The sequence below is a fragment of the Lolium perenne genome, chromosome 1 (assembly GCF_019359855.2).
Source record: "Lolium perenne isolate Kyuss_39 chromosome 1, Kyuss_2.0, whole genome shotgun sequence".
In the NCBI taxonomy this organism is placed as follows: Eukaryota; Viridiplantae; Streptophyta; class Magnoliopsida; order Poales; family Poaceae; genus Lolium; species Lolium perenne.
Genome location: NC_067244.2, coordinates 68,189,900 through 68,204,743, shown reverse-complemented (window position 1 = coordinate 68,204,743; position 14,844 = coordinate 68,189,900).

Sequence of the window (14,844 nt, the reverse complement as noted above, 5' to 3'; positions counted from 1 at the left end):
CTGATGAAATGGTGATTGTAGGAGGCTCAACCACAGCCGGCGGAGCTCGAGATCTCTGGTCAAGGCGCCTCCCCCGCCTCGTCATCCCCTGCCTCTGCAATCGACGAGGACGACCCGCGAAGAAGCAGCGGGCGGCGCTCCTCCGCCTCCTCGAGCCCCGGAGTTGCGTGGTGAGGCTAGCCGCGCGAAGAAGCAGCGAGGAGGAGGGAGCCGGAGCTGCGCCAGCCGCCCCGCGCCCCCGCCCTCATATCCACCCTATGCCACAGCTCTCACGCCCCGTCGTCATCCATTGGGAAGCGGTGCAGGATTGGCTTCCCCAAGACGTTCTTCAGGCTTGTGGTAGGGCTTGGTGGCCAAGCAAGGTGTGCAATCAACACCTCCCCTTCTCCTCTCTATTTCTTGATTTGTAGGATGCATTTCGATTTGAGATGGTCAAGATGTGATCCCTTCTTGCTATGATTAGGTGGCGTCACTGCCTGTAGGTCTCCAGCAGGGCATATGGCCATTGGGGAAGGTGTGGAGGACAGTGGGTTGCTTGTTGGAGAGGATCATTTCTGTTGGAGAGGATCGACGAGGAGATGCCGGGGAAGATTTGCTTCGTCTCCAGGTCAAGGGAGAGATGGAAGGCAACCATATCTAAATTTGTTGTGTTTTTCTGAATTTTCTTCGTGGGATTTCAGTTGCAGCGAGCAAGAAAAGGATCTCTGGTAAATCTCCTCTTCATTTTGTTTTTATTTCCAATATAATACTCGAGCTGGCGTTTCTAATCTTTTTGGTTGCTGTTGGCCGCAGCGAGGCGGATCATATTAAGTGTTGTAAGATCGAGACCATACTGATGAAATGGTGATTGTAGGAGGCTCAACCACAGCCGGCGGAGCTCGAGATCTCTGGTCAAGGCGCCTCCCCCGCCTCGTCATCCCCTGCCTCTGCAATCGGCGAGGACGACCCGCGAAGAAGCAGCGGGCGGCGCTCCTCCGCCTCCTCGAGCCCCGGAGTTGCGTGGTGAGGCTAGCCGCGCGAAGAAGCAGCGAGGAGGAGGGAGCCGGAGCTGCGCCAGCCGCCCCGCGCCCCCGCCCTCATATCCACCCTATGCCACAGCTCTCACGCCCCGTCGTCATCCATTGGGAAGCGGTGCAGGATTGGCTTCCCCAAGACGTTCTTCAGGCTTGTGGTAGGGCTTGGTGGCCAAGCAAGGTGTGCAATCAACACCTCCCCTTCTCCTCTCTATTTCTTGATTTGTAGGATGCATTTCGATTTGAGATGGTCAAGATGTGATCCCTTCTTGCTATGATTAGGTGGCGTCACTGCCTGTAGGTCTCCAGCAGGGCATATGGCCATTGGGGAAGGTGTGGAGGACAGTGGGTTGCTTGTTGGAGAGGATCATTTCTGTTGGAGAGGATCGACGAGGAGATGCCGGGGAAGATTTGCTTCGTCTCCAGGTCAAGGGAGAGATGGAAGGCAACCATATCTAAATTTGTTGTGTTTTTCTGAATTTTCTTCGTGGGATTTCAGTTGCAGCGAGCAAGAAAAGGATCTCTGGTAAATCTCCTCTTCATTTTGTTTTTATTTCCAATATAATACTCGAGCTGGCGTTTCTAATCTTTTTGGTTGCTGTTGGCCGCAGCGAGGCGGATCATATTAAGTGTTGTAAGATCGAGACCATACTGATGAAATGGTGATTGTAGGAGAAATACTCGAATTGGCTCATGAAGGTATGATGCCTCGTTCTGATTTGTTTTTCTGAGAGTGAGACATGTGTTTGTGTGTGGTTCTTGTGTTCTTGCATGATTTGGATGTTCAGCGAGCGTGTGATGTGAACACTGGATCATGTTTAGTTTGATAATAATGGCATTTTGTTCCTGTCATGTTCATTGGTGAAGGGATAGGACTATACCAATGTAGATTGTTTATTACTTTGTTATTTTCTGCAACTGATGCACATGTTTACATGTTAGAACATGGATAGGCACTTCTGGATTGTGCCTAATGTATTTAGTTTGAAGCAAATGTTGCTTAGGATTTTTTTGGTAAAAGCTGAAACTATTTTTTTTCAAGTTGTGGGAGCTGATCATAACTTCACTTATGTTTGCGATGGTATGAGACAGGGAGCATGACCATTATTTCTTTGAATTGTGTAAATTTCTCTGCTCTTGATCATGTCATGACTCTTGGGCATCCTTTACTATCTCCCTTGTTTTAGCATTCAATTTGTAAACAGCTAGCTTAGAGGAACCGGCAGGCGGCACAGATATTTGAGTTACTATTTTCCCGGTTCTCTGTGTCTCTTCCTCGATCGATGTCTTCTCTCACTCTCATTCCTCTTGGCTGTAGAGAATGAAGGAGGAGGGGTGTGAGTGGTATATAGCAGAACTTTCGCTCCACTCCGGTCTGATCGTCTACGCCGGCCGGACGACGGCCAGGAGGTGCCCGCCTGCTTCCTAGAATCCGCGAGGAAGCTGGAGCTTCCGGTTCACTTTTGCTACAGACCTAGGTATGTGTTCCGTGTGGCTACAATTGAATTTTCGTGTATAGAAAAACTTTTGCTCCACTTCTTAGTTGATTAAGGAATATTGGATGCATAACAACATTTATTCGTTTGTCTTAAATTGTTTAAATAGTTCGACTTCTACTCTGTTTTTTTTGGACTAGATCTCCCTGTAATTAGAAGTTCTGTTAATCCTACTATTTCTCTATGCTATTTGTTACAAACAGAGGACAATGAAATCAAATTTATATATTACGCTGTTTGCTACGCTAGGATGGAGATGAGGCTGACCTTCTCGGGAAGACTGGCGCTAACTAGAGCAACGTTGGCATGTGCCGGCACCTCCACCGTAGTTCGACAAACGTCTCTGGACCTGGTCGCCTCCCAGTCTTTTCCTCGGGTCAGCATGATTCCTTGCCCTCGCCAAAAAACTGTATGGTTTTGTTCATTTGTTTTATAGGTAAATGAATATATTGTGCTACTATTGAATTGTTTGTTATGAGCAAATGTCATTAAACCATGTAGATAACAGGCCACAGATTGTCGTGAGTTCGCTTGAAGGATTATCTGGCCATGTCTATGGGAGGCCCAAGAGGCGAGGGTGATGACAAGGCCATATTTATGTTCTGGATAGGTAAGCTAAAATGTCTTATGGCGCTGGAGAGAAGCACCGAGGGCGCCGCCGCCTCGTGCCTCGCATAAGGAGGCAGCGCAGACACGGCCGCCGCCGCTGGTAGAGCGCCATGGTCGCCGCCGGTCGCGGTCGTCGCCGTGCCAAGAGCATGAGAGCACACGGAGTCGGGCGGCGAAGCAGAGAGCGGTGGCGACGCGCAGCTTTGAGAAGCTCAACCACAGTCGGCGGAGCTCGAGATCTCTGGTCAAGGCGCCTCCCCCGCCTCGTCATCCCCTGCCTCTGCAATCGACGAGGACGACCCGCGAAGAAGCAGCGGGCGGCGCTCCTCCGCCTCCTCGAGCCCCGGAGTTGCGTGGTGAGGCTAGCCGCGCGAAGAAGCAGCGAGGAGGAGGGAGCCGGAGCTGCGCCAGCCGCCCCGCGCCCCCGCCCTCATATCCACCCTATGCCACAGCTCTCACGCCCCGTCGTCATCCATTGGGAAGCGGTGCAGGATTGGCTTCCCCAAGACGTTCTTCAGGCTTGTGGTAGGGCTTGGTGGCCAAGCAAGGTGTGCAATCAACACCTCCCCTTCTCCTCTCTATTTCTTGATTTGTAGGATGCATTTCGATTTGAGATGGTCAAGATGTGATCCCTTCTTGCTATGATTAGGTGGCGTCCTTTGCTGTAGGTCTCCAGCAGGGCATATGGCCATTGGGGAAGGTGTGGAGGACAGTGGGTTGCTTGTTGGAGAGGATCATTTCTGTTGGAGAGGATCGACGAGGAGATGCCGGGGAAGATTTGCTTCGTCTCCAGGTCAAGGGAGAGATGGAAGGCAACCATATCTAAATTTGTTGTGTTTTTCTGAATTTTCTTCGTGGGATTTCAGTTGCAGCGAGCAAGAAAAGGATCTCTGGTAAATCTCCTCTTCATTTTGTTTTTATTTCCAATATAATACTCGAGCTGGCGTTTCTAATCTTTTTGGTTGCTGTTGGCCGCAGCGAGGCGGATCATATTAAGTGTTGTAAGATCGAGACCATACTGATGAAATGGTGATTGTAGGAGAAATACTCGAATTGGCTCATGAAGGTATGATGCCTCGTTCGGATTTGTTTTTCTGAGAGTGAGACATGTGTTTGTGTGTGGTTCTTGTGTTCTTGCATGATTTGGATGTTCAGCGAGCGTGTGATGTGAACACTGGATCATGTTTACTTTGATAATAATGGCATTTTGTTCCTGTCATGTTCATTGGTGAAGGGATAGGACTATACCAATGTAGATTGTTTATTACTTTGTTATTTTCTGCAACTGATGCACATGTTTACATGTTAGAACATGGATAGGCACTTCTGGATTGTGCCTAAAGTATTTAGTTTGAAGCATATGTTGCTTAGGATTTTTTTGGTAAAAGCTGAAACTATTTTTTTTCAAGTTGTGGGAGCTGATCATAACTTCACTTATGTTTGCGATGGTATGAGACAGGGAGCATGGCCATTATTTCTTTGAATTGTGTAAATTTCTCTGCTCTTGATCATGTCATGACTCTTGGGCATCCTTTACTATCTCCCTTGTTTTAGCATTCAATTTGTAAACAGCTAGCTTAGAGGAACCGGCAGGCGGCACAGATATTTGAGTTACTATTTTCCCGGTTCTCTGTGTCTCTTCCTCGATCGATGTCTTCTCTCACTCTCATTCCTCTTGGCTGTAGAGAATGAAGGAGGAGGGGTGTGAGTGGTATATAGCAGAACTTTCGCTCCACTCCGATCTGATCGTCTACGCCGGCCGGACGACGGCCAGGAGGTGCCCGCCTGCTTCCTAGAATCCGCGAGGAAGCTGGAGCTTCCGGTTCACTTTTGCTACAGACCTAGGTATGTGTTCCGTGTGGCTACAATTGAATTTTCGTGTATAGAAAAACTTTTGCTCCACTTCTTAGTTGATTAAGGAATATTGGACGCATAACAACATTTATTCGTTTGTCTTAAATTGTTTAAATAGTTCGACTTCTACTCTGTTTTTTTTGGACTAGATCTCACTGTAATTAGAAGTTCTGTTAATCCTAATATTTCTCTATGCTATTCGTTACAAACAGAGGACAATGAAATCAAATTTATATATTACGCTGTTTGCTACGCTAGGATGGAGATGAGGCTGACCTTCTCGGGAAGACTGGCGCTAACTAGAGCAACGTTGGCATGTGCCGGCACCTCCACCGTAGTTCGACAAACGTCTCTGGACCTGGTCGCCTCCCAGTCTTTTCCTCGGGTCAGCATGATTCCTTGCCCTCGCCAAAAAACTGTATGGTTTTGTTCATTTGTTTTATAGGTAAATGAATATATTGTGCTACTATTGAATTGTTTGTTATGAGCAAGTGTCATTAAACCATGTAGATAACAGGCCACAGATTGTCGTGAGTTCGCCTGAAGGATTATCTGGCCATGTCTATGGGAGGCCCAAGAGGCGAGGGTGATGACAAGGCCATATTTATGTTCTGGATAGGTAAGCTAAAATGTCTTATTGCGGGGTCTGTGCATATGTTATTATAATGTATATAGAGTCCCTAAGCATCCTACTTTCACCTTTTGTGCTAATTTTGTTTGTCTTTTAATGTTTTTTTATCTCTCTGAATCATCTAGCATAAACGAAAATCATGAATTTGTAATTTGTAACGAAGAGATCTGTGACAAGTTGAGTAATGTATATGCAGGGGTCACAACCATTGCCGGGGGAAAGTCAACGAGAAGTGGAGACATGCATGATCCAAGTGATGATGCATGAATGTTTACTAACGCTGAAATTTGCTATAGCAGCAGTAGATTGACAGAGAAAACCAAGCAATGCTGGAGATTCAGCTCCAACCTGATGGACTGATATCAGGATGAAGCTGGTTTTCCTCTAGGTACATTCCACCTAAACCCTGCAATAGTACTTTTCACAAAAGAATATTGTTCTTGTTTGAAGCCAAACACTGATAAATTCGTTGTTCATGAGGAGAAGTACCAATAAAACTGCCAATACTAATTTATTCAGTTTGAACTCTTACAGGCGTTGCCTTGCTTTTTTGCTACTGGTTTCTTTGGTTACATGCTTTGCGTTGCTTGAAGCCAGGTTTTAGCAATGGTGTCAACCTCCATTGAGTCGTTGCCGACCTCCACCGAGCAGTCGCTGCTTCTCCTAGGGCCCCTGTATCGGTCCTCTCCAACAAGGGTATATATCAAGAAGGTTGTTGGTAAAAGGGGCGAGTTCTGTAGACGAGTGCACCATGGGATGAAGGAGGTGAGAACCAGGGGCCTTTTGGCAATGGCATATGTATATCTCAGTTGGTTAGTAGTATCTAAAATTCTTAAATTCGGAGAACATTCTAATTGCTCTAAAATGAACGTTGTGCAATTGCAATGTGTGATAAGTGCATATATGTAATATATAAATTGCTCTAAAATGAACGTTGTGCAATCTATTCATTTTTCCCTTTTTCACATCTGTATATTCTGGTTGTCTGTAACTAGCTTCTAATTGTTAGAAGCATGCATCTAATTATTCATTTCCTGCATCTTTCCTTGCATAACTAGCTTCATGTTAGAAGCATGCCCTGGTTGTCTGTAATTCCTATTTATTGACAGTTTATGCGGCTTCCTGATTCCAGATAAACCTATTAGCCTGCTACGAGGTGAACGAAAGCTGCTTGGCACTCTCTGCTCATTTTATAGCCTACCAGCTAGGACGGACTGACCCTTTTGGCATATCTCTACAACTTAGTCATGTGTGTACATAGCATAGTTAAACAGCTACACGGGTGGTGACTTGCTTTGTATTTTTTGCATCTGGTCATGTTTACCTCAACTATATGGTTATAATTAGAAGACTACTACTCTTCTAGACGTACATATATTTTCTAATTCACTACACAATGTTATTTAATTTCTAGATTTGTTGCGCATTCAAGGATGTGAATCTCCAGCTATATCTTTGGATGTCGATTATGTATTAGGTATAGATGATTGGGGCACATGTACCAATGCAATTGGAATTTTTAATGATTTGTCTTACTGTCCAGATCAGATAAAAAAATGACGGAGACATTGTATATATCTTTACTTTTATCGACTGATTAGTGTAATTTATGCCTCCTTATTAAGCACTGCTGCAGGATGTTTCACAGTGTTACGAGATTAATAACAGTTAACTTTTGCACTACTGCAGGATGCTCTTAAGCATGTATTCGTGAGTAGAGTGATGGATGTCAAGGACTTTCATGTATGGATTCGGCTTTCGTATGTCTGTGCTTCTAATGGTCTGGTACTCATGGACGAGTTGTTGCAAGCATTACTGCGGTTGAAATTGTTGATCTTAGTCGGAACCAGTTTGCAAATGTGGATAATCTATGGAAATGTACAAAGATGCAAAATCTGGACCTTGGATTAATCATTTGCATTCTGTTTCATCCCTGAGTGAGGTAAACTTCCTGTCTAATTTAAGTTAAATTGAAAATAGTACAAGGTTGATTATCACTTGGTTCTGTCCCTGCTTAATTTGCTTACTGGTTCTGGATGGTTTTCTAGGATTTCTGATGAAGGGTTGTGTTAGTTGAGGATCCTTTATTTTGTTGTTCAGGTGTGCCTTCGAGTCCATCAGGTATAGTTTCGCTCCACCTGCATTCTTTTCTTTCCTGTTGTCATGATGTCTTTCTTGGTTCCGTTTCCTTTGTTTATCACGATGCTCAAGTGCATCTGTTCATATTCCCGAATATTGCTGATTCTCTTTGTTACCATATATATTTTTGCTGCTAATGCACTCCACATGGATTCATGGGCATCCGTGGTCTTCTAGATGAAGGTGGATTTAGCCAATGCCCGAGAGTGGGGTATATCACAGAAAATAGGCAATCACAGGTGTAACAGATGAGAGGATAGTTGATTCATGCTTGATCCCTTCTCGTGTTCTAAAAGTATTATTTTAAAAATGTGGTAATACACAACTAGATTCAACTCCATTTTAATAAATAGAATGGGAAAATGGATTTAGCCAATGTCTGAGAGACATATCTCGGAAAGCAGACCATCACAGAGTTTTCTCAGGGGGGATATCTTTTTTGGTCATTTGATTGGCTATGCATAGTACTTTTTCACCACCGCTTTCACTCCATCCAACGATGTGTTTGGCAAGTCAGTGATATGCTGATATTTAGTATTTCATATTTGGAGGTAACAAAGTTAAGCTGATTCTAATATAAAACAGGAGAATCTCTCCTAAAACAGGAGAATATATTGTATAAAGCTAGCTGCAGAAGTGCACATCGTTTCTGAGTTTGTTTTCCATTTGAGGTTGTAGGTGCAGGAGGGGAAACACTGGTCGTTGGAGCGGCCAGTGAACCTCTATGTATGTCCACTGCAGCCTTCCCTATAATTTAGTTGATGTATTTTTGTGTACACCTTATTATGTTTTTGTGTGTTCGACTGCTTGCAGACTGCACACAAAAGGATTTGGCTCATATTTTCTCTCTATTCTATTTGTTAGTTTGGCATAAGATTGTTCCAGCATCAAAAGGATAAATTGCATATATTGGCATAAGATTCTATCTGTTAGTTTGGCATAAGATCTCTGGTCCCCGAGGACGCCGGATGGGCTGTCGTCGCCGGGCTGGAATTCCGCGGCGCTGTGCTGGGCGCGGTGTCCGACACTCACGACTTTGGGCGTGGGAGGTGGTTGCTCCAGTTATCGTCGTTTCTAAATCGCAGTTTGGGTTTCTAGATGTACTCTTTGACTCTTCCAAAATCACAGTTTGGGTTTGAGTTGTCAAGCTTAGAATTCATATTACTAGGATTAGGATTAACTGCATGGGAATAAGTGGTTGTGCTGATGACTTCTGTTATTGAGTCATAGGAAGGAATATGTTTTGTTATATGTTGGTATTTTACTTTGGTGTTTGACCAGAGAAGGGGATGGCTGGTAGCATTGTTGCATTATTTCGGTCAATATTTATTGCACACAGATACTTTAAGTTTGAAATTCGAATGAGATAATTGAGAAGACTAATACGAGCAATCTCTGTTCTTTTCTGAGAACATTGTTATGGTCAAATTCCATTCAGACACTTTGTTTTTGTCTTCACTGTTATTGGTAGAGATTTGTTTCCTGTAATGTTCTCTTTATTTTCTGAAGTTTCTTCAATTCTTCCTAGCAGTTACTTGATTATGTTGCCAGTTTCGTACTTCTGACTTTGTTAAATTATCCAGCGACCTCTGTTCTATGGATTGAAGATGGGGCTTCTACCATCTATGAGAAGGGCTCTAAATGTGTCTCTACAGGCCTTCTGCCGTTCATTTGTCCTCATTTTTATTCTTCCTCGGCAATTCAGAATTGGAGGATCCATTGGAAGCCAAATTATCACCCAAATCAGTATTTTTATGGTGACCACAGTCGTTTCCTTCTGTTGGGAAATAAGCCATCATTTGTTCAGGTTCGTTCTCTGCTACTCAAATCAAACAACATCCTATTAGATGTACAGTTCTTTCACTGTCTGGATTCAACTTGACTTTAAATCTTTAATACAACTGCTTCCAATAAATTTCAGCGTGTGCACACAAGAAGGTGCAGTTTTACTCCACCTCGGAACACTTGCCGATGCAGTATCCTGCCTTCCAAGATTAGTGTGCAGTACCTGAATATAACATAGAACCTTGACGTCAGGGTGCCTTCTTCGAGGAATCTGGTGAAACTTACAAAAGAATTATGATAGCCTGTTTGAAGCCGCTTGAGGACGCCCTCCAAATGTTGCTGGAGCGCTCGAAGTTGTTTGGCGCCCCCACAGCTTGTCCCTTGGTATACCATCTCCCTCCAGTCTATCTTTTGATTTTCCTATGGAATTCGTGATTTATGCTTAGTTGGTGTGTTGTTCTTAATATCTCTTGTTCATATTGTTATTAGTGGTCGACACAAATGCAAAAGGAGAGTCATAAATTTGTGGTCAAGCAGCAGGAGCCACGGTGTAGGGAGGTGATGACCTCAAGCAGCAGGAGCCACGGTGGACGTCGGGTGGTGAGGAGGAGAGGGAAGAATAAAGAAGGGGCCATCAGATGGGTGCCGCCTATTGCGTTGACGCTCTTCTCTCCCAAGGAATTCGCCGTCACGGCTGCTTTGCTGATGGAGTTCCTGGTGGCTGGTCCGTATGGTTGAGGTGAGTTCGCCCTTGTTTATCTCGTTCTTTGCCTTCCATTCTCCCTTCTTTGCTAATTGTTTCAGCTGATTCTTCTCTTTTCCTTTGGATCTAGCCATCCAGATCTATGTTCCTCCTGTAGTTATTCTACGCTCAGCCTCTACTCTCTGGTACACCAGTTATACCTTCGTTGTTCTATCTTCTTTTTAATTTTCTCACTATCAACAAATAAGTTGGTTGAAGATTGCAGCAGTCACATAATGCTTGACAGAGTAAAATAATTAGATAAATTGAGAACTTATTAACCTGATTTTTTACACACAAAATTGCAATACGCCAACAAGAACTGTGATTTGCCTCTTGGGAAACAAGCATGTTATATTCCACAAGCAGCAGCTATTGTTTCCTGAAATGATACGATTAGAGCGGGTGAGACGTGTTGGTGATGCTGAGTGTAAAGCCGTGAATCAATCTCCCTTTTCTCTTGATTGTGTATGCCCTCCATCCATGAGCTCTCCTTACTTATTTGATTCGTTCAATATAATATAATATCATTTAGGAGATAATGATGAATCTCCCTTTTCTCTTGATTGTGTATGCCCTCCATCCATGAGCTCTCCTTACTTATTTGATTCGTTCAATATAATATAATATCATTTAGGAGATAATGATGATTTCTCCACAAAAAATCATTTATAAAAATCATTTTTTTAGTTTCAATCTCATGCAAAGTAGTCCTGTTTAGTTGTTATAATTCCTAAATATTAGCTAGCAGTACATGTCAGATTTCAAAACAAAGAAACTGGAAAGGCATCTTATAATGTATAATATAAGAACGGATTCTGTTCCTTGAAAAATGTAAGTGTGCAGAGTGCATAGGTAGAAATATAGCAATGTGGTATGGAGTAATCCTAATTGACAATCAAGGTCTGAAGTTATGAAGAATCCTAATTGGAAATGGCAGCCATCAAATCTAATCTTTCATGACAAACATGTTCAATAACTGAGTTCTCTTCCTGCAATTCTTCTGCGACCAGCTCCATCGCGGGGCAGCTACTTCTTCTAACCAATTCTTGTCTCCCTAATTTACTTTCTACTTTATGCAACTAGAGTTCGGCTAGCAGGTAGACTCCTACAATAAAGGCGACAACGGCCAGCTGTTGCACCTACCTTGTCGACTTCGATGGCTTCGATGGTCTTGCCAACATATTGCAATGATGTACAAGCCCTCCCTTTGCACGTCTTAGGATTGGTTACTGGATGCATGACACACTGCGGAGAATTATGCAAGAGCTGGGAACAAACGTTTTATTTTGGTAATTGGAATAGCATATTTTCTTCTAACAATTAGCTTTCGCCCTCTCCAATATGCCCATGTTATATGCTAGAAAATATGTGCTTGCTACATGTTAATTTTCAGTACCACCAGTGGCATATGTGTTTACCTTCAGTGCATTACTGTTGTACCTGACAGTTTCATCGGTTCGCTTTTTTCTGTCAACTTTGCATAAATTAACATGATGTAGTTATGCAACGAAGGCCTACACAAGACAACATTGTCCATTAGGGACGGATCAAACCTTACATGACAGTCCAGCAGAGTTGTATTAGCAAGTGGTACCTTGATAATGTACTACATATTTATTGCTTGATCATTTTTTTGGTATTCTTTTCTGGCTTGACTACTTCTGAATTATGATAGACAACAATTATAGACCATCCCTTGTAGTTGATCCTTTGTGTGTATGTCGTTGGAGCTGGTAATACTGCTCACATTGAGTTTACTTTCTATGACCAAGTAGGAAGAGCGACTGTTGGGAAACCACCCATGAACATGCTACACTATTAGCATCCTCGACACTGCTATAGGATTGACCTTGTGAAGGCGCCAAGGAGTGATGGTATCCTGTCTTGAATTACCCATCTTTCCTTCTCGGTTAATAGGATTGAACATACCTACAAGCCTCATCTGCATTCTTTTGTCTTTGGACTTTCTAGATCATCCTCATGCGCTGAGAATATGTTGCTGCTACCGGCTTCTCCATGTACTGCAATAGATATTGTGCTAGGTACATCCTCCAACTATGCTTCGGACTGACTTGTGTCTCAGCTTAGTATCCTTTCTTTTGTATGGCAATTCTATTACTAATAGTGCCTCCTATCTAAATTGCTGACAAATATAGTTCTCTATAAAGAAAAATAACCTGGTTATCTAAATTTGGATGCGCTTCAGTCAGTGTTTAAGGAATTATGTATTCTGATACGTTCCTTTTTTTCCCTTTTCCTGTTCGAAGTGTTAATTTCCTAAATGAATCAGTTACCTCAAATGGGATGCAAAGCTTCAATTAGTGCTAAAGGAACTGTGTGCTCCTCGACTGAAATTAGTCTTGAATATAATGATAGATGTCTCTAAACTTGATTCCTTATGGGTTCTACTATTCAGTTCTTATTTTTGCACTAGGTTTCAGTGATTCCAGTAAGTTTCAGTGCAAGGTTTCAATTCACATTTGGTTGTTATTCTATAAGAACAAATTTGGCAAATTTTATTAGTCTCATATACTCCCTATAAAAAACATAAAGTTGTTATGCCACCAGGTATTTATTTTGTCATTAGCACTTTAGCAGTCATATGACTGGTATCTTGGCAGACAACAACCTGCACCGTGTTTTATGTCTAAAGAGAAGGAGACAAATGCAAGGAATTTCCATAGTTGGTTTAGAGGTCTTTCGTATATGTGATACTTTATTTTCTTATTATCTTTGTAGTTATTTACTTGTGGCAAGTTAAACCTGATGTAGTAATATTCAAATGGACATTTAATTTAGGTTCACGAGAAGTGAAATTGCATTTTTATGATGTTAACATCATAATTGGCAAAGTATATATTTTGTTTTCTACTGGTATTGATGGCTTTCTAGCAGATTGCATTATTGTTATTTCTGAAATACATTTTTTAAGACTTCCTACTATTTCTCTAAATGTATTGTGTTAGGATTTTGAAATGACAATATATTGTCTTAGGATTCTGAAATATTTAATATGTTTTGTCCTTTATCAAGTGTTAGGTAAATCTTGTGGCGAGCAGCGGATGGTCGGATAGCTGTGGTTGATGGTGTGGATGGCGTAGCGGAGGATTAGATGGGGTGGAGGGCATGGAGGGAGGTGTAGCACATCAAGGAGGGGTAGGGACATAGGTCAAGAGGAAGAGACTGGACTGTTAGCGCAAATCGGGATGGGATGAACGGTATTAGCTGAAAATAGAGGTGGAAATTATTTATGCACGGGAAACATGTGTAACAGTTTCTGTTTCCCGTGGTATCGGTTAAGGGGCTCAAAATCTTGAACCGAACTTTTCTCTGTATTATACTCACAATAAGTAGAAACATTCTTCTTGGAATTAGTAACTATTCTTTTACGCTTCTTTTAGGATGTTACCTCTTTTAGTACAATAACCATGATTTTGTGTTGAAGCTTATACAAAAACATAAAAGTTAAAGAAAGTGTAAAATCGTACCCTAATTAAATGGCATATCTATATGATACTAAAGCAGTTAAATTACGGAGTAATTCTTAATACTAAAATATGCTAAAGATTATGGGTTAAATTCTGATTTGATTTTGCCTTTGCGCGATAGCGCAACGGGTCATCTAGTTACAAAAAAACTAAAAGTAAACAGATAGCTCTCCAACTTCTACTAGGATAGGTGCCACGACTGAACGGAAGTCATGACGAGTATTTCAGAGGTTCACCACCTGCAGACAGTCGGTCTCCATCACCACCTTCAAATAACCTCGTAAACGAGCAAACAGGACGCCGTCACGAAGAGCTAAGGCTTCAGTGACGAGATGATCTGTAACCCCATGATAGGGTTTACTCTAAGCTCCAAGGAAGGTTGAGTGTGATCGCGCCAACCCACCAGTACCTGTACGAGCTTCTAAAGACAAGCCTCCATGAGTATTAATTTTAACTGAATCGACATCAGGAGGCTGCCAACCATGACCTGGTAAGATCATTGCATCTTTCTTTGGCAGTTCTAGAACAGCTAGTGCCTCCTTGGCCATTTTCAACGCCTGAGCCGGATTGTAGAGCAGCTCTAATACTTATAATTGTACGTGCGTATAACTGCGTATGTCTGGCCGCACGCGTATGACTGCGTATGTTCGGCCGCGTACGTACAACCACATAAGTTCAATCGGGCACACGAGCAAGTAACAGTCGCGTATACGTGCAAGTATAGATACAATCGCGCCAACGAGCAAGTACAGGTACAGAAGTACAGTCATGCACATGAGCAAGTACATATATGGAAGTACAGTCGCACGCACGAGTAAGTACAAAAGTATAGTCACATACGGGCAAATACTGGTGCAGAATTACAGTTGCGCACACGAGCAAGTACAAGTACATAAGCACATGTATAGTAGCGCACACGTGCAAGTACAATTACTGAGTAAAGTGAAAAATTGCATCAAATACATTAAAAACATAAGTACTTTTCAGTTGAAGCACGAGTACAGTTAGATACACACCACGATTACAACCATACTAGTGTTGGAAGTACGGAAAAAGATATCCCAAAATCTATTAACATAGGATC